Here is a 23,020-nt window from a genome sequence, read left to right on the forward strand (position 1 = left end):
ACAGCTTGCTTCGCAACAAAGCCATTTCTACAGGTTTTGGAGCAAGCGAATTAACTGCCGGAAGGAACCGAACATAAGAATTTCACCCCTGCACCCAGAGCAAGCTAGACCAGCTTGTCGAGTCCGTGCATGCGGCTACAGCTATAGCATCTTTCTCTAATCAAGCCGCCGCGGTGGCTCAGTGCTTATGGCGCTCGGCTGCTGACTCGAAAGACGCGTGTTCGGTCCAGGCCGCGGCGGTAGAATTTCGATAGAGGCAAAATTCTAGAGGCTCGTATACTGTGCGATGTCAGTGCACGTTAAACAACCCCAGTTGGTCGCAATTTCCGGAGCCCTTCATAACACGAGTCTCTTTGGGACGTTAAATCCGTAAACCGAATCTTATAATCAAGCGCGGGCTTCACGGTAACGTTGAATAAAGGTCTGCGCTACCGGAAGCGCTGTTAGTTATATGGGGTTTTATGGCGCATAAGCAACTATGGCTATCATGCGCCAAACACAAGGTTAGATGATGTTATGTTAAGTGTATAGAGGTTACATTATAATAGATTTAAAACATTGGCTTTCTTTAGAAACTTACAAACAAGTGAAAACTCGACAAGTGTTTGCTCGCCTAAAAGCAATGCGGGATCAAATGGAATGTGTTCATTGTAAAATACCGTTTTTCTAAGTTCTTCGAGATGCGAACAAGAAATTAAAATGTGATTTACGCTGAGCTCCTCACCACACATTTCACACACAGGTTTGCCTTTTTTTGTTAATAAGAAGTTATAGGTGAGGTGTGTGTGACCTATGCGTAAACGACATAAAATTACTTCGATAAAACGCTCTTTATGGCGGCATGATTTCCATTAAGAAGTACTTGAAGCTGGGCTTGTTGGTGCATATTCGTGAAAGACATGAGAGCGCAAAACGGGGACACGGCCGAGGAAGGGAACAGGACGAGCGCTGCTCCTGTTCCAGCGCTCGTCCTGTTCCCTTCCTCGTCCGTGTCCCCGTTTTGCGCTCTCATGTCTTTCATGATTTCCATTCTCTTAAAATGGGCTTTATGGTATGTAGCTTGTTGTTTCCTACATTTTCCCGAGAAGCTTGCCACTTGGCACGTAGTTTTCTATGTACTAACTTCTTGTAATCCCTAGGAGGCAAATTCACATGTGTTATTTCCATGGTTCTGGTCTGTGCAGCACACAAGTCGGCTCTCTCATTGTCCCTAATGCCAACGTGACTGGGACCCAGCAGAATTTTATAACAGGTTTTTGTGCTGTTGCCTTTACTATATTGGGTATGATGCTTCCTATCAGTGGCTCCGTGACATTTTTGGAGTTTAATGCTGTAAGGACGCTCAGTGAATCTGTGTAAATGATGTGTTTTTGATGTTTTCATTTGTAATTTTCTGTGCCGCAACACAAATGGCATAACACTCAGCGGTGAAAACTGTAGCACATGAGGGCAGTCGTACTGCATTTTTATTTTTTCCTTGTATTACTGCGCTTCCTACATGAGCATGAGTTTTTGAGCCATCAGTATAAAATGCAGTATAATTTCTGCATTTTTCTTTTAGTGCTAGATATTCTTGTATTATATGGTCGTATGGCGTACAGGTTTTCCTGAGGCGTGTTAGTGCGACGTCGCACACTGTGGGGAGAGTGTACCACAGTGGTAGTGCTTCGTGTCTTGGGGCAATATTTTTAATTTCATTTAGTATGTTCAGAGCTTGGCATTTTTTTTTCGAAGCGCAAGAGCAACGGCTTAATCGCGTGAGGCTTGTTGTTGAAGAGTATTCGGGATGGGCATTTCGTGACAATTGGGTAACATAGATGTTTGGGCTGAGAAAGGATTTTGAGGATGTATGTAAGTTAGTGCAGTTCTTCGATCTTCTAAGGAAGGTTCATTCGTTTCCACATACAAACTTGCTATGGGAAAGTTCTGTAAGCACCGGAAAAAAACCTTAAACCAAGATTGTGGATAAGATCCAGTCGTTTTATGTAGGACGGTCTTGCTGAGATATATACTATGCACCCAGAGTCTAACTTAGAGCGAACCAGAGAACGATATATATGTAACAGGCATGCCCTATCAGACCCCCAGCGTTTCCTTGACAATAGTTTCAGCACATTGAGGGCCTGGGAAGCTTTTTTCTTTAAGCTGTTTATATGTGGCAAGAAGGTGAGCTTTTTATCGAAAGTTATCCCTAGAAATTTATGCTCTTCTTTTACAGGTAATGGAGCTTGGTTTAAATATAGTGTGGGGTCGGCCTGTAGGCCTCCTCTCAAAGACAACAGAACCGCTACTGTTTTCTGAGGGGAAAATCTAAATGCGTTTCTATCTGCCCAGGTAGGCAGTTTATTTATTGTTATTTGTATTTGTCTCTCACAGGTTGATATGCTGGAGGATGTGTATGCTATTTGTAGGTCATCTACATAAACTGAATACATTATGGACTTGGGTATTTCTTTAGCTAAGGAATTCATTTTTATTATGAAGAGTGTCGTGCTTAGAATACACCCCTGGGGTACGCCGTTCTCTTGGGTGAAAGTCATGGAGAGAGTTGCTCCTAGCCGGACTCGGAAAGTGCGGTTAGCCAGGAAGCCGTTCAAGCAGTTCAGCATCCTGCCGCGGATACCTAGCTCTGCTAGGTCACGGAGGATGCCGAACTTCCACGTGGTATCGTAGGCCTTCTCCAGGTCGGTGAAGACCCCAATACAGTGCTGCTTGTGAATGAACGCCTCCTAGACGGTGATTTTTAGGCGGACAAGGTGATCTGTGGTCGAGTATGCTTTCTTAAACCCACATTGGTGTACGTCTAATAGTTGCCGAGATTCAAGTACGAAGGTCAATCTAATGTTTATTACGCTTCCGAAAGATTTAGCAATGCAGCTGGTGAGGTCTATTGGTCTGTAACTACTAGGACTTGTTGCTGGTTTTCCGGGTTTCAGAAAAGGTATTATGACTGCTTTTTTCCACTCTTCAGGTATGTGTCCAGTTATCCAGATTCTATTAAAAAATTTTAACAGTGCCTCTACAGCAGCCTCAGAGAGATGGGCGAGCAAAGCGTAATGCACGTGTTCTGGTCCTGGTGCTGTTTTGTTTTCAGAAGATAATACCTTACTTAATTCTTGCAGTGTGAGAGGCTGGTTGAAATCTTCATGCATACCTGCTCCAGATAAGAATTTTTGTTTTTCAGCTATTGCTTTGTATTTCTGAAATGTGTTTGTGTAGTTGGATGAGCTTGAGATGTCAGAAAAATACTCGCCCAATATGTTGGCCTGTTCTTCTTACGATGTTTGTGTCCCGGGTGCTGTCAAGAGCGGAAGTGTTTTTACGAAGTTTGTCCCACATTTTCTTTGATGTTACTGAACTGTTTATTGAGGAGACATATTTCTGCCAAGAGGTTTGCTCTGCATTTCTTCGCACATACCGCGCTCTGGCTTTTGCCTTCTTAAAGGTAAGTAAGTTCTCTGCAGTGGGATATCGACGGAGAACGTTCCAGGCTTTGTTTGCTGTTTTTTTGCTAATGTGCATTCTTGTGTTCACCAGACTTTATGTTTCTTCTGTGCAAGTCCTGTTGTTTGTGGTATAGGCAGTGTTGCGGCCGATATTATGCATTAATTAAAGTTTTCATTAATTTGATCTGTGCTGAGGTGGTCACAAAATTCATTTTCCAGTGTGGCATTTTTTGTAAAAAGTGACCAGTCGGCGAAGTAAATTTTCCAGCGGCGTGGTCTTGTGGGGATGATTGGAGTGAACGATGAGAGCCTGATGACGGTAGGTAAGTGATCGCTGCCCATGGGGTCATTTAAAACATCCCAATTTAAAATCGTTAAAAAGTAATGGTGATGCGAAAGCTAAATCGAGACAGCTCATTTTTGCTGAGCTTGGACAGCAATATGTGGCTTTTCCCTTATTTAAAAGACAGACATTATTCGAAAGTATAAAATCTTCGACTGTTTGGCCTCTAGAGTCACAGCGTTCGCTTCCCCAAAACGGAGAGTGAGCGTTAAAATCGGCAACTACCAGAAATGGCTCCGGTAGTTAATCGATCAGGCGTTCTAGATCTTGGCATGTTAATGTGATGTGTGGGGAAAGGTATACAGAACATATTGTTATGGTTTTGCAGCTGATGACGCTAACTGCATCCGCCTCAAGTTTTGTTTTCCGTTTGATTTCTTGAGCCGGGACGCCGCTTTGAATGACGATTGCGACGCCTCACGAGTCTATTTGCATGTTCGCGATCATGACTAAAAGTTTTATAATAGGGGAGTAATTCCTCATTGACGTCCACCCGAGCGCAGCCGTACGGCTACAAAGGAAAGCTATACAGCTTTCTCAGAAACTTCGTAGTTAAAGAAAAAGTTCAATTGGTAGAGCGACTGCTCCGGTGTAGGTGTAACGGTGGTCCCGGGTTCGATCCCCGGACCAGGACGAATTTTTCTTTAACTACGAAGTTTCTGAGAAAGCTGTATACCTTTCCTTTGTAGCCGTACGGCTGCGCTCGGGTGGACGTCAATGAGTAACTACTCCCATATTACAAATCTACTCCACCTTGGGGGATTCCCCTACAAACATTTGGTCAAAGTTGTATAATGTTTTAAGATATTTGAATGTTGTGGATCAAGATTGGTCTCATGGAGACGTAGAGCTAGAGGCTTCACTGACCCTAGAATAGCGTTATATCACTGTAGTTCCTCAACATTCCTCTACAGTTCCATTGAACCACAAATGTCATGTTTGTTTTTTTGGGTGGGAATTGAACGGAATAAATTTACTGTTCTGGGCCCGTTACCGGGGTTCTATCTTTTCTCCGCTCGAGAGAGCCGGTCCGCCGCTGCAAAGCGGGCGGAGTGGGAGTTGTATCCATCACCTCACCAGACGTGCTGGAGGACCGCGAAGCCGCGGATGTGTTGGTGTCGGGCCTCCCCCGGCGGGGGGAAGTCCTGCTGGGTGCCGACTCGTGGGCCGGTACTCCCTGCTTTGGAGATGGTAGGGCAGCCTTCGCTGTCCCTGCGAGGGGCGCGGATGTCCCTGCCACAGGCTCCGTGAAGTTGGCCTGGGCAGATGCCGGAGTGCTGCGTGGTGCACTGCCACTGCGCACCACGTCAGCAAAGTTTGTTTTTGTTGAGAACGTGAAGGTGTTCTTTGCGTGGTAGAGTTGTCTTGCTTCTTTGAAAGTTATGTTTTGTTTTGTTTTCATTGTTATGATTTCTTTCTCAGCCTTCCAAGAATGACGTGACCTAGAATATGAAGGATGATCACCTTCGCAGTTTGCGCAGTGAACTGCTGCTCCTTCACAGTTCTCAGAAGCATGGACTTTTGAGGCGCATTTAGCGCAAGTTTTGTGGCCAGGCAGCTCTGTGACCCATCTCCGTACCTTTAACAGTTCAGGCACCTTCGTGGATTCGGTATGTAATGACGTACATTTATTTTCAAGTAGCCTGCTTCGATGGAGTCTGGAAGTGTGCTAGAGTTGAATGTCAGAACAATATGTTTCGTCGGGATTTCCTTGTCGTCTTTCCTTATTTTAATACGATGCACGTTTGTGACATTCTGGTCACTGAGACCCTCAAGCATTTCTTCCTCAGTGAGGCAGACAAAGTCCGCTTCGGAAATGACACCACGGACACTGTTCAAGGAACGGTGTGGAGTTATTGAGACTGGGGTTTCTCCGACTCACAATATGGTTGAGAGCTTGGAAAGTTGGCCGTTGTCTATAAGCTCCAGAAGGAGGTCGCCACTAGGCATTTTTTTAGCTTGTAACCTGTGCCCGAGGCATCGGTCAGGCTTTTCGCTACCAAGAATGGAGATATCGTTCGGGCAGTTTTATCTGTCGCTTCGCTGTGGAGCACATGGAATTTGGTAAAAGTCTCTTTAGATTTCTGGATGTACTGAGCTGTCACATCGGTCCGCCCTCTTTTGAGATTGCGATCTGGTCTGGAAAAGGGGGGAGCCAAAAAAAAAATTTAGTTTTTCGGTCATGGTGCTAGCCACCCACCACGGAGTCCAACAAGGGGACGCGACAGGAACTTGAAAGCAAGCCCTGCCTACGCCAGCTGTACACCTCTACTATAACCCAATATGACTCAACTCAGGGTAGTTGGTCACACAAGGTAAACCCTCGCCGCCAGGAAAAAAGGGAAAAACCAAGAAGGGAGGATGATACAGGAAAGTTATAAGAAAGGAGATAGGACAGCGGAGGATGGAGAGGAGAACAGGAAAAGGCGACTGCCGATTTCCCCCGGTCGGGTCAGGCCGGAGGTGCCGTCTACAGGAAGCTGGGGCCAAAGTGGTGTGTTGCCTCCGCCGAGGGGCCTTAAGGGTCCAAACGCTCGGCATCGGCTCAACCACCAGGATCCCCTTTTCCCCGGACACGGCGATGCCACGCACGGCTAAGCGTGGGTGCTCGGGTCCGTGCTGGCGCACTGCTCACCATCATCTCCCTGCGGGGATGTCCCTGCGGATGCTCAGGAACCCGTGGTGTCGCAACTCACCATCGTCTGCATGTATCAGACGCCCCTGCGGGGGGAAGCGCTGTTATTTAAACAGGTTGAGAGATCCTGGTTTCTTGTTTACGCGACTTTTTTCCTGGCTTTTCTCGCAACATCTAGTTGCAAAATAAGGATATAGTTCGATTCAATATCGCAAGAATGAAATCTAAAAAAAAGAAGACACTGCGTGATTGCTTTCAATATTTGAACTATATGTGCCTACTATTGACTTGTTAATATCGATATATAGCATCGCAATACTCGCTTCAAGTGCGTCTTAAGCAAAACGCGGTTTCAACGAATTGTGGCGAAAATCAACCGGCGCCGGGTTCTGATATATCCATTGCACATTGTAGTAAAGGAATATCATTACACAGCTGGTCGAGGGTCTTGTGTGACTGTACTGCAATCCACGAAGCTCCTGAAATCGGCGCGAATGAAAGTTTGCACTGTCACAGATGTTTGATAACACATCTGAGCACTCAGCGCAAAACAATTGCTCGCTGCCCTACCAGATGAATTCGCGTCGACCTGAAAATAAAGTAGAAATGATAATGCGCGATGCTTGAGCCGGTGCCTTAATGCGTGCATTAAAACAACAACGGCCCATGGTTCGACTTCCCAACCTGCTTTCGAGTGCCGATTCTTGCTATCATCAACGCCAGACTTCAAACGAAGCAGGAGTAAGCTGGCGCTTACTGAAAGCAGCTACATTTGGTAGAAGATGAGCAGTGCAAGCAACGCAGCAGCTGAAGCTCGCCTTTTGAATTTCCACTCGCAAGATTCATGACAGCTATAACGGTTACGATGCACCACTTCCACGAGCTCGACCGAACGAAGATGGAAATCGGAAGCTGTGGGTGAGGTGTTGCCAGACTGCAAAGCAATTTCGCATATCGTCTATTGGGTTCGGGCATGGAGGAAAAAAAACTGAGGAGGGAGCGTCCGGCGACAACCTTGAAGCCTCGTTTTAACAAGTAAAGATACAGCAAAAAAATAGAGTGTGTCCCCCCGTGATCGCGCCACGTAATAGCGTGCGGTAAAGTCTAGCCCCGCTGCGCGCGCGCATGCGCCGATTAGCGCGGCAGACTAACTGTCGATCAACTTCCTTGCTGTAGATGCCCGCGCCGCGGGTCGCGCACTAAAACATACCGGAATCAAAACATAAAGGACCGGCTCGGAGAGCGAAAAACTGAGGGGGAAAACGACTTCAAAACACTCGGCTTGCGAACGCTGGCCGCCTGACGTCATGCTCCCTCCTTAGTTTTTTTTTCCTCCATGGGTTCGGGCCTCTTCTGTGAGGTGTGCAATTCACAAGCGTAGTTGAAAACAGGCAGCGCCCTACACAGCCCCTACTTAGCTTTCCTTACTTCATGCCTGCCGACTAACGAAATGGCTGGAACAGAGGCGCCATCTCTTGCTGCGAGGGTGCACCATCTTTGCCGTTCCGTGGCCTCCGCGATTAAGTGCGCCGCGCCCGTTTTGATGTGGCGTTTTCATCACCTCCGCGACGATAAATATGTACCGTAATATTGTAGAGACAATAGCGGGAATTTCGAAGCCATGCCACCGGTGGCACCGGGAGGTTATGCCTGTCACGGACTAGGCTATGCGGGCCGAGGTGTAGGAGCTGTCATGAAGGCCCGATCTCTCCACCCCATCGAAACTGACACCACCACTGCAGTGTATCAACATCAGCCTGAGTACGCCGGCTGCAGGGCAAAGGCCTCTCCCATGTCTCTCCAATTAACCCGGTCCTTCGCCAGTAGCGGGCGCCCTGTATCCCCGCAAACTTCTTAATCTCATGCGCCCACCTAACTCTCTGGCGCCCCTGCTGCGCTTCCCTTCTCTGCCCAGGCCCATTTCTTCCTCTTAATTTCGACTAGGATGTCGTTAAACCCACGTTTGTGCCCCTCACTCAATCCCGTATATGCATATATTATAACAACTGATGTTGCCCTTGAGATGGTGCGATTCGCAGCGCTATAAGTGTCGCTAGATGAGTCACTGCTACTGTCCCTACCGAGGAAAAGTGTGTTGTGTTGGGCTTAGTGACGCATAAGCATCCAAGGCTATCATGCGCCAAGCTCAAGGTGTAGGAAAATTGATTTCTGTAGAATCCTATCGAGGAAAAGAGCTTAGAGGGACAGAGGAAGGGGAAGCAGGTCCACGGATGCAGGGATTCACAGCGGCACTCTCATTGCTATCTCCCGTTCTAAAATCAGCTCTCGCCTGGAAAAATAAGTCGCTCTTAAAAGACTGGAAGAAACGAGATGGGCAGCTAAGGTATTCAGTTCCTTGCACTGAAAGAGCATTCAAACACAGTGGCGGAGAACATCAAGAAAAATAACTAGTAAATGAGCTGGAAACCAGAAAGGAAAATAAAGAGCTTTGAACGCCGGGTCAAAAAAGACAGAGGTTGAGAACTGGATTGGGTTGCGCTTTTTTATGCAGGGTGTCGAACCGGAACCGAACCTGAACCCGATTTTTCGCCTGGAACCGGAACCGAACTCATATTTTTTCGCCATCTCGGAACTGAACCCGAACCGGAACGATTAATTCAAAGGAACCGTTCCGAACCGATTCGGGACTCTGTAGAGCCCCACTTTCTTTGCAACCCGGCATACTTTTTTTTCAGACAAAATGAGATGGCCTAGCGCGTAGGTTTACCCATCCGAAGCTGTCCGCGCTGGAAAGTGCAAAAATGGCATCCAGTAAATTGCAACAACAAAATTGAATCAATTTTGGTGTCTGGGAAGAAACATAATTAACACTTCTGTAATGTACTAGCACCAATTATGAAGCATTGTACGCCATATTTACGTAAAAGCTTGAGTTATTAACCCTTTCCTTTTACCTGTTTGTGAATACTTTTAACCAAATCATTAGCACTGCTGTAACTCAATAAAGGACTAATGACGCCAAATTTTTGCTTGCGTGCTTTCTTCTTTCAAACGATGCTTTCGACATTGTTATACATGGAGCACCCCGTAGTATTCGCCTACAACCAATAAATAACTTATATTTGAATTTCTTCGTGAAGCAGTTTCAATTTTATCAACAAAACGATGGTTTTGACATGTAGTTCAATTTAGGTTTCGTGAAGCAAGAAGAAACTCCATATGGTTTGTTATAATTCTAGCCCTTAAAGCAGGCTGGTCTATGGGCGGTACTGAGTTAAAACAACGTGTCAGCGTTTATATCAAGATTTTTGCGCGCCTCACGTGACCTACAGTTAAATTATATATGTCTCAGATATCGTTCTGTTGATGAAACCTAAACCAAAACCGCATGGGAGAATAAATTTTCTGAATTGTTCAGTTGCCGTAGGCGAATACCACACGGTTATCTGCATATTCTAATATATAGGGCATGATTTGAAAGAAGAAAAAATGCAATAAAATTAGTTGTGTATAGTCCTTTAAGCACGGATTGAAAATACCTTCTCTTTCTCTGCGTCATTTACCACAACTATATTAAACAGCGCAACGACCCAACGACCCATATTGCTGCCGGCGTACCCCAGGGGAGCATACTCGGACCGCTACTTTTTAATCTGCACATTAGTTATATTGTAAACATTAACCCTAACACAACTTTTGTAATCTACGCTGATGACACCAGCCTATTTTTCAGAGCACCATGTGTATCGAGTCTGAAAGTAAATGCTACGAGGTGCCTACGTTCGATACACCACTGGTCACTTTCAAATTAGCTGAATCTCAATATAAGCAAAACAAAAGCTGTGCTTTTTAGACCCCGGAATAAGTCTGTTTCTAAGTTAACGTTATCAATCGGTTCATTAAAAATACACGCCTCCTGTTCCGTTAAAAGCCTTGGTGTCACATTTCCACGAGAACTTATCTTGGGATGTACATGTTGATAATACAGCTGCCTAAATTTCAATAGTAGTAGGTATCCTGTCCAAGATTCGGTACTACTTTCCACAATGCATAAAAAAACTTTTGTACGACTCTTTGTTCACCAGTGTTATAACTTAATGTTTCTTAGTCTGGGGTGCAACCACTGTCTCCAATATTACAAAACTCCGTGTACTCCAGAAAAAAGCAGTTCGTGCAATTAACAACATTCCAAATGATGCACACACCAAACCTGTTTTTGAGTCATTACACATTGTACCTATTGTGCAATTTAGCTCTGTCCTGCTTCGCAATAAGTACACATCAAATATTAATCAAGGAACTGCATTTCTCGCTGATTTGTCTAGACTAATATGCAGAGAACGCCCCTACAGTACGCGAATCGGAGACAACTGGTATCTATCGCGAACGTGAACTACGTACGGCATACAAATGCTGCCCTATAATATCCCGTCCATTTTAAACAATTTGTGAAAAACTCTAATATTAGTGAAGAGTAACAACATATAGTTTCTTTCTTTAGTGTACTAACTCAACCTGCTGTTATGCCTTCCCTCTTGACGTGATATGTTTGATGGTTATGTGTTTTTGATGCCCTCCACGTGTTTATTTTCGATGCAATGTGGTTTTGTTTTAAATATGTCACAGGCATAACATATAATGTACCGTAATGTGATTGTGGGTTTTTGTGAACAATGTAGTTGCTGTAGGGGACGGGGACCTCCATCAAGCCTCTATAGGCTTTTTTTCCCCGCTCCCCACATCATTGATGTGAAAATAAACCTGATTGATTGACGTTGTGGTGGTGGTTTTTGAGGAAAGTAAATGGCGCAGGAGCAGTCTCAGCTCTGGATGGAGACTTCAACCGGGCCGTAAGGGAAGGGAGGAAGGTGGGAGTGAAAGAAGAAAGAGAGAAACAGGTGCCGTAGTGGAGGGCTCCAGAATAATTTTGATCCAACAGAGATATTTAACGTGGACTGACAGCGCACAGCGCATCGGTGATTTTGCATTTAGCCTCCGTCGAAACACCGCCGGGTTCGCACCCGGGTACACCGAATAAGTAGCCGAGCGCCCTAAACACTCAGCCACCGCAGTTGGTACAGCAACATTTACTTCTGGAAGCGTTTGTTTTCTGAGAGAGCAAGTAATAAAGAAAGCCACTCACGACGGGTCAGCCGTTCAATAAAGAAAAAATGTCTCAGTGGCTCTGCGTAGCTCGGCCTATTCCAATTTTGCGGGTTCGATCCTGGCCTCAAGGGCCGCATTTCGACGAAGGCGAAATTCAAAAACCGCGTGTGCGCTGTCGCACGTTGAAAAAAAAATTGGCCGTGGTTTAACTCATCTAACCCTAGTTGCACAAAACGAAACCTCCATTACACTTGGCTACGCTTGGTTAAATACTTCAAACGCGTCGCACGCGTTTCAGGCACATTGTCAGGCGCGCTCACATCCATGGCGAACATGGAGAGCGGCGTGGCCTCCTTAGCGAACACCGACTCACGAGCGTAATCACATGAACACATCTGGCGAAGCCATGGGCGAAGCGGCGGTCGGCGGACCGCGGTCAGAGCAGTGGCGCGGCGGCTGCGGCAAGTCACGTGGTCTGACGTCACAGCCGTATATCCGGTGCTCCTCCTGCTGAAGGTCAAATTGCAACACCCGATGACATTGGCGAAACATGGCGAGGGGAGCTCTCGCTCCAAAACCCCACCTGGTCTACGTTACTCTGGAGTCCTCCACTATAAAGCGTCCTGATATCATACACTCCTGTGTTTACTCGACATGTTGAACACGAGATATTGTAGCGGATGAAATGGTTTTAGCAGGTTTCAGAGCTCGACGGAACAAAGCTGGCCGCAAGCGACTCAGGGCCCAGATAAGTCTGCGCGCGCCTCTCTCTTGGTGAACTCCTCAGTTCCTCGAACTACTCCTCGGGCACTCCAATTCGGTGACACTGTAGATGCGCTCACATTTTCTTAACGTGCGGCTGGCAGAGGCAATAACGTACTCAATCCCACTCTTCAGCTGGACGAGCACACCCCAGGTCCTACGTCGCTGGCGTCAGTGTCAATCTCCGTCACAGCAGCAGGGTTGAAGTGCCGCAGGAGTGGTGCTCAAATGGGCGAAGATTTCAGCAGACGGAACAAGGTTCGAACTCGGTGGTCCACAAAAACTGCGAATCCTTATACAGAAGAGAAATGAGGGGGTGAGCAATCTGCGCAGAGCCAGCAATGAAGCCACGATAAATATTCGAGGTGAAAATTTCACATGTGGGACCACTTAAAGTGGGTTATTGGACAGGGACCACTTGGAAAAGTGGGACCACTTGAGCAAGTGGGAACACCTGAGCAAGTGGGACCACTTGACAAACGGAACCATTAAAAAAAATTCAAATTTTAATTATAACCATGAAATTCAATATTTCAGGCCATTCCAACTGGGATTTGACGTTGCTTCCAGTTGTGCCTTTTGCATATTATTAAGGTGCAAAAAAAACTGCTTTGCGAAGACTGCAGGGCGGGGCTGAGCCTGGTGCCAACATTTTCACAGAATTGAAACTGAGAATTGCATATACTTTCATGGAAATCAAGACACATACACAAGCATAGATCACACAGAAGAAAGACATACTACAGACAGACTGAAGAGAAGTTTATAGGACCCTCGATCAAAAAGCGACATTCGTCCCTCTACAAAAACAAAGATACATTACGGCGACCAATGTCGCCCGGTGCACACACACTCACTGGGAACGCAAGTGTTCAAAAACACAAAGACACTACACAAAGAGAAGTTTATTGTGTACAAACAAACCAAAGGAACAATTCAGTACAACTAATAACGTTGGCTCGTGTGTACCCATCCACTGAACACTTTTTTGCTTCCATACGTACACCCTACTTGTGAGACTGTCATAGTGGGGCCAGTGGCGCTTGCCTATTGAGTGCAGTTATTCCATATAATTTCGACCACAGTGATTGGCAAATGATTGACTCAATTTAGTAGATTAAGCTGCTGACAGCTCTATTTTAAGAATCTATTTAGTTCTGCCTTGTTTGCTTAGTTGCAAATGTTCACACGGATCATGGTTCCACTTCATGCCCAGCTGTGGCCACTTGCAATCTAGGCCACGTGCAGTTTGAAAACCACTTGCTTTCGAACGGCACCACTTGAAATCAAGTGGGACCACTCGTAAAAACCACTTGCTGAAATGGCACTACTTGAAAGTAAGTGGAACCATTTGGAAAACCACTTGATTTCAAGTGGCACTGCTTGAAAGCAAGTGGGACTATTTGTAAAACAGCACTTGAAAACAAGTGGTACCATTTGGAATCCCACTTCATACTTTCACCTGTGAAGAGAGTCCGAGGAAGCTCCGATGGCTTTTCAGTGTGCGTGGAGATTCGTAATCTCGTACAGCAGCGATCTTCCGCGGATCCGGCCTGATACCACCCTTGCTGACGAGGAAGCTATCAACTAGAGTTTGCCGGTCCCCAAAATGGCACTTCTTTGAGTTCAAAATGAGTCCCGCCGATCCGATGCATTCAAGAACAATATGGGGTCTTTACTGTACTCTTGGAGAACTTGCCGAAAATGATGGCATCATTCAGGCAACAGATGCATATTTCCCATTTTAACCCACGGATAGTGTCCACAAACCGCTCGAACGTTGCAGGGGCGTTGCATAATCCAAACGGCACCACATTAAATTCATACAAACCATCTGAGGTTCAGAAAACTGTCTTTTCACGGTCGGATGGATGCAGGGGAATTTGCCAATAACCAGTTCGCAATTCAACGGAAGAGAAATATGACGCCGAATACAGACAGTCGACTGCGTCGTCAATGCAAGGCATACTGGGTACACGTTTTTCCTTGTTAGCGTATTTAAACGACGGTAGTCAAAGCAGAATCGCCAAGAATTGATTTTTTCCCACTAGGATCACAGGGGCGGCCCACGGACTGGAAGATACTGGGATGACTCCTTTCTGCTGCATTTCGTCCAACTGTTCTTGAATCATCTTGTGATCTGCTGGGGAGACTCTGTAAGGTTTCCAGCGAATAAGGGCTGCATTTGCTATGTTAATTTTATGCTAACCCGAGAGGCTGGGAAATCGCTACCCGATCCGTTGGAGGCAAAGTCGAGCAATTGGACATGATGCGTCAAGATTTCTTGCACCGTGAGTGAGTGAAAAACATTTATTGCTCCAAAAATCAGGTTGTAGCGGTGGGCCGATGTCCATGTCTTCGGCCTCTTCACAAGGTCGGCGCCCCTATTCCAGGGCACCGCTGAGTCTTGCTGCTTCGCAGGCGTGCTGCACCAGTGCCCTTTGGGCCGTGAGCTCGCTGCTGGTCAGCAGACCCTCCCATTCTTCCGCATTCCGGTCATTTAGCTTGTGAAATGCTCTGTTACGTTCGCATTCACATGTGATGTGATATAGCGTGGGGGTTGCTCCGCACCACGGACATGTGTCCCTGTATTGTGTAGGGTACATCTTATGTAGTATGTATAAATTGTGGAAAGTCCCTGCTTGCAGTCTGGGCCAGCCGACCGCCTCGTGCTGTGTTAATGATGTGTGGGGTGGTGGGTATTTTAATCTCCGCCCTCTGTGGTAGTTTAATATTTCTGCATACGTTGGTTCCACCGTCATGGGGTCCTCCAGGGTTCCTGACTGCCCTGCTCGGCTCGTGATCTAACGAACTAGGCTGTCTACCCTCGAGTTACCCTCTATCCCGGTGTGTGCCGGTATCCAGAAAATGCTGTGTCTTAAGGTCTTATTTGGAAGCTTTGCTTCGAGGAGGATGCTCAGCGCTTCCTTGCTTATTTTGCCCTGCATGTAGTTCCTGCATGCTGCTTTGGAGTCTGTTAGGATTATCAAAGACTTGTTCCTACGGTAACCTTCGGCCGCCGCTAGAGCTACGGCAGCTTCCTCCCCCTCCATTACCGTACAGTTTCTTAATGTCGCGCTGCTAATTGGTTCCCCCATGTCGTCTACCACTGCTGCCGCGACTCGGAACTTTCTGGTCCTGTGGTCCCATGGATAGAGGGCCGCGTCTGTGTATACTATGTTTTCCATTGTGGCTAGGTTCCGCTTCATATAGTCTGCCCTGGCCTGCCTTCTAGCGGCATGGAGGTTGGGATCCATGTTTCTCGGCAGAAGGCTGATGTCCAGTGTCTGGCGGCCTTGTCTGGAATGCTAGCTGTTCTATCTACGATCCCTTCTACGTTGTGCCCTAATCTCTTTAGGAGCTTGCGGCCGGTGGCTGTCTGCAGGAGCCTGGCTATTTGCGCACTTAGCTGGGCTTCCGTTAGTTCTTCGAATGTGTTGTTTAGGCCCATTTGTAGCAGCTTTTCATTTGACGTGTTTCTTGGCAGGTGGAGTGCCGTCTTGTGCGCCATTCTTAGCAGCGCCTCCGTCTGTTCTTTGTCTTTCTTGGTCATGCGGTGGTATGGCAACGAGTACGTGACTCTGCTGACTATCAGGCTTCTGACGAGCTTGATTGTGTCGCTTTCTTTTATCCTGCTTCTGTTCTGTGATACCCTCTTTATGATTCGGCTTATGTGTTCTGTTGACTTCTTGAGTAGGCTAATTGTGTAGGTACATCTCCTGCTTCCTTGGATCCACATGCCCAGGATGCGTACCATATCCCTTTCTGGTATATTTTGGCCTTCTAACTTTACTGTGAGTTCCTCCTTGGTAGGGTTGGACCTTACCCTAAGAAGTTCCGACTTTTCCGTGGAGCAGGCTAGGCCCCTTTCCCTCACGAACTCTTCTACACACGTTGCTGCTTCTTGCAGTCTCTCTTGCTTTTGTCTTAGCGAGCCTCGATTCACTCAGACCGTAATGTCGTCGGCGTACATCGCGTGCTGGATGCCATCGATCTTGCTGAGTCTTCTGGCCAGTCCGATCATTGCAAAGTTGAAAAGCATTGGTGAGATTACGGATCCTTGCGACGTCCCCTTACGTGGGGTGGTAAAGGTGTCGCTTCGCAGGTCTCCCAATCCCACTGTCGCTGTGCGTTCTGACAGGAAGGATCTTACATAGTCGTGGGTTCTTCTTCCATAATGGCCTCGTGGCTAACATTGTCGAAGGCCCCTTTGATGCCCAGGGCCATGATAATGTTTTTGCCAGTCTAGGTGCCGTGTCTATGATCTCTTCCTTGATCTGCAGCAGGACGTCTTGCGTCGACAGGTTCGCCCGGAAGCCGAACATGCTGTGCGGGTACTGTTATTCGTCCTCCAGGTATTGTTGAATTCGCCTGGTGACGATTCTCTCGTACAATTTGCCAAGGCACGACGTGAGGGAAATGGGTCTCAGGTTCTCAATCTGAAGCTTCTTGCCGGGTTTGGGTATCATAACCACGACACCGTGCTTCCACTCCTTTCGGCACCACTCCCTCTGCCCACAGCGTGTTGCGGTACGCCGTGAGCTGGTCGATCGCCTAGTCGCTGAGGTTGCGGATCAAGGCGTTCTTGATCTTGTCTGCGCCGGCTGCTGTATTCCTTGTTGTCGCGCTTATCGCCGCCTGGACTTCCTTTCTTGTGATCGGCCTGTCCATTGCGGGATTGTCTGCTCCTTGGTACTCCCCGTTGTAGCCCTGGGGGTTGTCCTTGCCGTAGCATTTGATGCGGACTGCTTCTAGCAGTATTTTCCGCAGTAGACGCTGGCTTACAGGTTGACGCAGTATTTTTAGACTATTCTAAAGCTTTTGATCGCGTTCCCCATCACAGGCTCCTAACCAAATTGACAAACTTAAATCTCCATCCCAACGTTATTTCATGGATAAAACAATTCCTCGATAACAGAAAACAATTCACCTCTGTCAACGGCTTTAACTCGTCTTCTGTCCCCGTAACATCTGGAGTCCCCCAGGGAAGTGTACTTGGCCCTCTGCTTTTTTTAATTTTTATTAACGATCTACCCAAGTGTGTATCGTCTCAAATTAGGTTATTCGCGGATGATTGTGTAATATATCGTAATATTACTAATGGAACCGACCTCCATTCACTTCAAACTGATCTTGACGCTGTAACGGCTTGGTGTTCTTCCTGGCTAATGTCTCTAAATGCATCTAAAACAAAGTTAATGTCGTTTACTAGCCGTTCCACTCGAATTGCTACAACCTACTTCCTCAATAACGATACAGTTGAACTTACAACAACTTACAAGTACCTAGGAGTTCACTTTTAGTCTGACCTAACTTGGCATTACAATATTAACACAATCTTAGCATCAGCAAATCGCGCACTCGGCCTTCTTAGGCATAATCTCAAACACGCGCCTTCACATTTAAAAAAACTTGCTTACATCACGCTAATCCGCCCGAAAGTTGAGTATGCTTATGCCATATGGGACCCTCATCAAGCTTACATCATAAACAACCTTGAATCCCTGTAAAACCGTGCTGTTCGCTTCATCTTTTCAGATTATTCACGCTTCACCAGTGTCACAGCATTAAAACAACGTGCCGAGTTGGAACCGCTATCATGTCGACGCCATTTCGCTCGCCTAACCTTGCTTCACAAACTGTATCACCATGCCACCCTCCACGACGACTTCTTTTTGTCACACCCTGCAGTCTTTCCTCGCCGTGACCACGTTAACAAAATAAAACGCATCACATGCCGTTCATTGCTCTACGCGAAATCATTCATTCCTCGCACTATAATAGATTGGAATAACTTGCCATCACACATAGCTATTGAGGTTAACCCACAATCGTTTCAGCATTCGTTAAAGCAAACCATGGACTAACAGATTTGGTATTTTTGTTGTATTATGTGCATTTACTGAGTATTTTATTCTGCGTTGTTTGTTGTTATTATTTGTGTACATTACTAGTTTTAATTCATTATTACGTGTATTTTGTTCAAATTCCTGTGCCATATTTTTATGATTGTATCGCCCCCCCCCCCCCCTATGTAATACCCTCGCACGAGGGCCCTTAGGGGTATTGTAAATAAGTAAATAAATAGATACTTCGTACTGGTAGGCCAATTTCTGAATTGCCTTGCCACTTTCTGCTTTTGTCATGGTTGGGTCCATGAGGGCCTTGAGTATGCGCCACATCTTGACCGTGCTGAGCGTGCCGTTCAGTGAGCTGCTGAACTGCTGCCATCCCTGCCTGGCCAGTTGCGTCGCATACTCCTCTGCCTTCATCGTGATTTCCGCAATCTTCTTTTTGAGCTTTCTGTTTAGCTTTTGTTTTTTCCAGCGTTTGGTGAGCCCGCGTCTTGCCTCCCATAGCCCGACTAGCCGCCTGTCCACTTCCGGTGCTTGTTCTGTTCTATCTATTTCCTTTGTATAGAGTTCTTGGATTTGTTTCAGCTGCTGGCTCCACTCCTCTATGGAAGTGATTTCCCCTTTTAGCCGTTCGCTGTGCTTGCGGAAGACGTCCCAGTTGGTAAGGTGGGCCGTTCCGTTCTTCTTCTTTACGTTGTCTGCTTCGATTGCCGTTCTTAGAATGTAGTGGTCACTGCCAAGGTCTTCCAGCAGATTTTCCCACTCAGCCTGCTTTGCTCCCTTAATAAAGGTGAGGTCAGGGCAAGTATCTGGACTCACACTGTTACCTCGCCTAGTTGGTTGGTTTTCATCCGTTAGGAGGTCGCAGTCTATGTTTTCCGCCGCTACGCATATCTGCTGCCTCTTTTTCTCAGTTTTTCGGTATCCCCAGCTCGAGCTCCTTGCGTTAAAGTCACCCGCGATTATTAAGATGTTCGTCTTGGCTAGCTTATTCGCCTCCGAAAAAAGCTTGCTAAAATCGCCATCCCTTTGTCTTGGGGGGCTGTAAAGGTTAACTATGAAAGTGCTTTTGGCCTTGTGTTTCTTTTTGGGTATAATCTCTGTTATTACATGTTCTATCTCTGTGCCCTCAATCTCCTTGTGTGCTATGGTGACCAGCTTGTTGCTGATGAGGGTGGCGGTGCGTCCGCTTTCCTGGCATGTATAGCCCCTCAGGGTGGGTGTTATGTTAGTCTCCTGTAACATGATGATGTCTGGTGTTGCGTGTCTAGTATTAATGAACTGCTGGAGGAGTCCCTGCTTGCGCCGGTATCCCCTGCAGTTCCACTGCCATATGTCTAGTTGGTTCTGTCGTGCCATATTGCGTCACTACTTTTTCCACTTTGGTTTTCTGCTCCAAATCTTCTTTCATTAAAAAGCCTGTCTCTGACGTCATTTGTGGTTTTTTGTGTGTTTTGGCTTTTGACGTATGTTCGGAAGTTCTGATCTTGCAGCGCTACTTTCTGCTGTATGTGTGTCATTTGGTTTTGCATCTGCGTTTGCAGTTGCGTCATTTGATTTTGCATCATACTCATAAAGCTCTCTAATTTGCTTTATAAGCTCTGTGTTTGTCGCGTATGCTGCTCACAGGGCCGGCCCGGCGTTCGCGGAGGCGGACTCATTATCCGCGGAGGCGAACCCTGCCTCTGGAGCTGCATCTCCCTTATGAGATCATCTATTCTTTTTTTAAGTTGCCGCGTTTCCTCGCGACAAAGTTCGAGCTCTTTTTTTAGTCCCCTGTTCTCCTCAGCTAGTTTCTTGTCATTATTTGTCTGATTTTGCTGACCCGAGTGCGGAAAGAGTGATTTGGGAGGGCCTGCTCCCCAGCTCACCTTCACTCCACTCTTCTTCTGTTGTTTTTGTTGTCCCGGGCCTCCGCTTTGCTTTACCAGGGGTGGGAGGACTCGTCTCTGGTCCAGCTCTGCCCCCGGCTCTGGCTCCGCGACTGGCTCCTGGACTGGCTCGCCTCGTCCCGGGCCTGGCTCCCGGTCCGCTCCGAGCTGAACCACCTTGGTCCACGTCCTCCCTTTCGGTTCCGGCTACGGCTTTGTCGCTGTGAGGGCGCTCCTCGTGGGGGTCCTCGCAGCTCTTCGGCCATCTTGAGCCGGTGCTTGCACTCTCTCGTGCCGGCTGCGTGATCGCCTCCGCAGACCAGGCACTTGGTTGTGCACGAATGTCCTTCCATTGGGTTCTGCGTCCGCAGAGCCTGCAGGCCTTGCTCTCCGGGTTGGGGCAGACGTCCGATCTATGTCCTTGTTGGCAGCAGATATAGCAAATCTGCCGCGTTGGGCAGTATGGGTAGCCCCACATCTCCCCTCCGTAGTATAGTACTTGTCTTGGGGTGGTGGGTCCGTCGAACGTGATGACGGCTGAGCTTGACTTTCCAAGCATTCGGGCGCTGTGGATCTTGACTCCCTGGGTCCGCACCCTTAAGTTGGCTTTGAGCTCGGCGGATGATGTCCCCGGTTCTATGCCGTGGATCACGCCTCGCTGAGTGCCTTCGGGGGCTGCCACGTAGGCGTTGACTTCGTACGCTTTGTCACCGAACGCTAGATGGTTAATGCGTCTCACGTTCTGCGCTGCATCTTCGTTGTCCGTGCTGACTATGATGATGTTCGAACCGTTTCGTAGTCTTATGATTAAGTCTTCACTTTTGCACTTTGCACTGGTCGCCGCGACTACGGCTCGGGCGACTTGATGAGTTTGCAGCGATCGTACAACGAGGCCCCTCGGCCTCAGGATTATCTTGAAATCGTCTTTCGGGAGCGGCGGCAATCTCGGGCCCGGCCGACGCGCCGCTTCCTTCTTGTCTTGCTTCGGCGCAGCTGGCGCGCCAGCTGCCGTCGAGGCGCTCCCCGGGGTTTTCGCGCCAAAATCCACCTGGGCGGAAGGCGGGAAGTCTCCGGGGTTTTTCCGTTCCTTGCGGGGTTTCTTCTTGCGTTTCGACGTGGCTAATTCCCAGTTTTGGTCGTCGTCCTGCTCGATTCTGCCCTGCGTTCCCTGCGGGCCCAGCATGGCGGCCTCTTGAGGCGCGAAAACCGCCTCGCTTCCCGCCTCGACCGTTGGCCGAGTGCTGACGTGGCAGTCTTCTTCCATCTCCTGGGTTTCCATGAAATCTTTTGGCGAATCTTCTAGTGCCTTCTCGATGTTGGGTCGGTTGTCAGGGTAGGGGACCGTTGCCATCGTCGTCGTCGCTCGTGACGAGGCGGGAGAGTCCTCGAACACCCGTAGTCGTGCTAGGCCAACGAGGCTTAGCTCGCACCCCGCCGCTCGGCAAATTCAAAGTCCGGTAGAAAACCCAAAAATGGGCCCACCTCTTCGAATTTGGTGTCCAAGTGGTCCGCTTCTGTTCCCCTTCAAGCTCCAAGAAAAATTTTGGAGGTCCGTTGAGATGATCGGGCCTGGCTGGTCAAAATTTGCGGAGCCCATGCGGAGCACGTCGCTCGCGGTGGACACCCGAAGCGTCTCCTCTTGCACCGTACGGCGTTCACTAGGCGGAAGCGATTTGTTGACCATGCGCTCAAGCTCAGCACAATATTCAGATTTCCCTTTCGCGGCTCCTCTTCAATCTGGAATAGTTTCAACGGTGTGGTCACATGGTTCTCAAATTTCGCCAGTGCTAAACCGGAAGGAAGATGAACAGGCTCCTTTGAGACGTTCACAGTCCACAGGTATGCGCGACCACTGCCTTCGCGACGATGCGTGGCACCAAAATATTTTTTTTCGCCCCGTTCGAGACACACATGCTGCCGTCATAGCAGGCAGCATCACATCTTACTTCTGGGAGAGAACTCCTTCATGATACTGGGACCTGTCATGCACTAATACGGAGATAATGTTTGGCTTCAAAGAAATTTCACCGGCACATAAGTCTAGTGTTGCACCACACTCGCGCAAAAAAAAAATAAATGTCAGTGCGCGTTGAAGAACCCCTGGTGGTCAAAATTGCCAGAGCCCTTCACTACGGCGTCCCTCATCAAAAAATTACCGAAGACACTTCGGAAATTCTAAAGTGTGCTTGGCGAAAGCCTTGTGGTCAACCCACTGCCGCTACCCCGAACCGATTGGCGCGTGGCGGGCTTCCCGCATGTGCGATTTTGATTGTCTTTGGCGACTGCGGTCGCTTTTTTTATTGTAGTGTTTTAGAGCGCAGCTCTTTGGCGTCCATTTCGCGGCGTCGTCATTGCCCGTTCGGCGTTCATTGTGTTCACTGGCGTTGACGTTTTACACTCCGATCATTTTGAGGAAAGGAAGTGCGCAAACTGGCTCCCTGAGTCAGTGGACGCCTGAATCGCGCTTTTGTGTTGTTGATGCGGCCGTACGAGCCGTAGCCTAGCAAGCGGCATGGTGGACGCCTTAACCGCACCGTACAGGAAGGGAGGCAGTGGGAGTGAAAGAAGAAGGACAAAGAGGGGCCGTAGTGAACAAAATGAAAATTGTATTCGAGGAAAGGAAATTACGCAGTAACTGTCTCAAATATCTCGGCGGACACCCGTCATCCGTTTGTAGAGGAAGGGAGGAAGTGGGAGTGGAGGAAGAAACAGTGGCTGTAATGAAGAAAATGAATTTGAGGACAGGAAATTACGGAGGAGGTTACGCCGCTGCGCGGAGGCCACAGTTGGCACGATTCCAGCGCACGGATGGACACCGCGAGCATGAGCAATTAAAGGCTTTCGCCTTAAAAGTCAACACCCAAGATCACGTCATACGTGGCACGTCTCAATACAACGAATTCTGTTCTGTAGCACTCGTCACCAAGCACAACTGAAGCTGAGCATAGGCCAACCGGAACTAAAGTTCCACCCACAACTACACCAGACGTACCGATTCTGTCCCACACAAACATAACTTTCTGTCGAAGGCAGTTAGTTCT

The sequence above is a fragment of the Amblyomma mixtum genome, chromosome 2 (genome assembly GCF_055824585.1).
Source record: "Amblyomma mixtum isolate Tamu chromosome 2, ASM5582458v1, whole genome shotgun sequence".
NCBI classification, from domain to species: Eukaryota; Metazoa; Arthropoda; class Arachnida; order Ixodida; family Ixodidae; genus Amblyomma; species Amblyomma mixtum.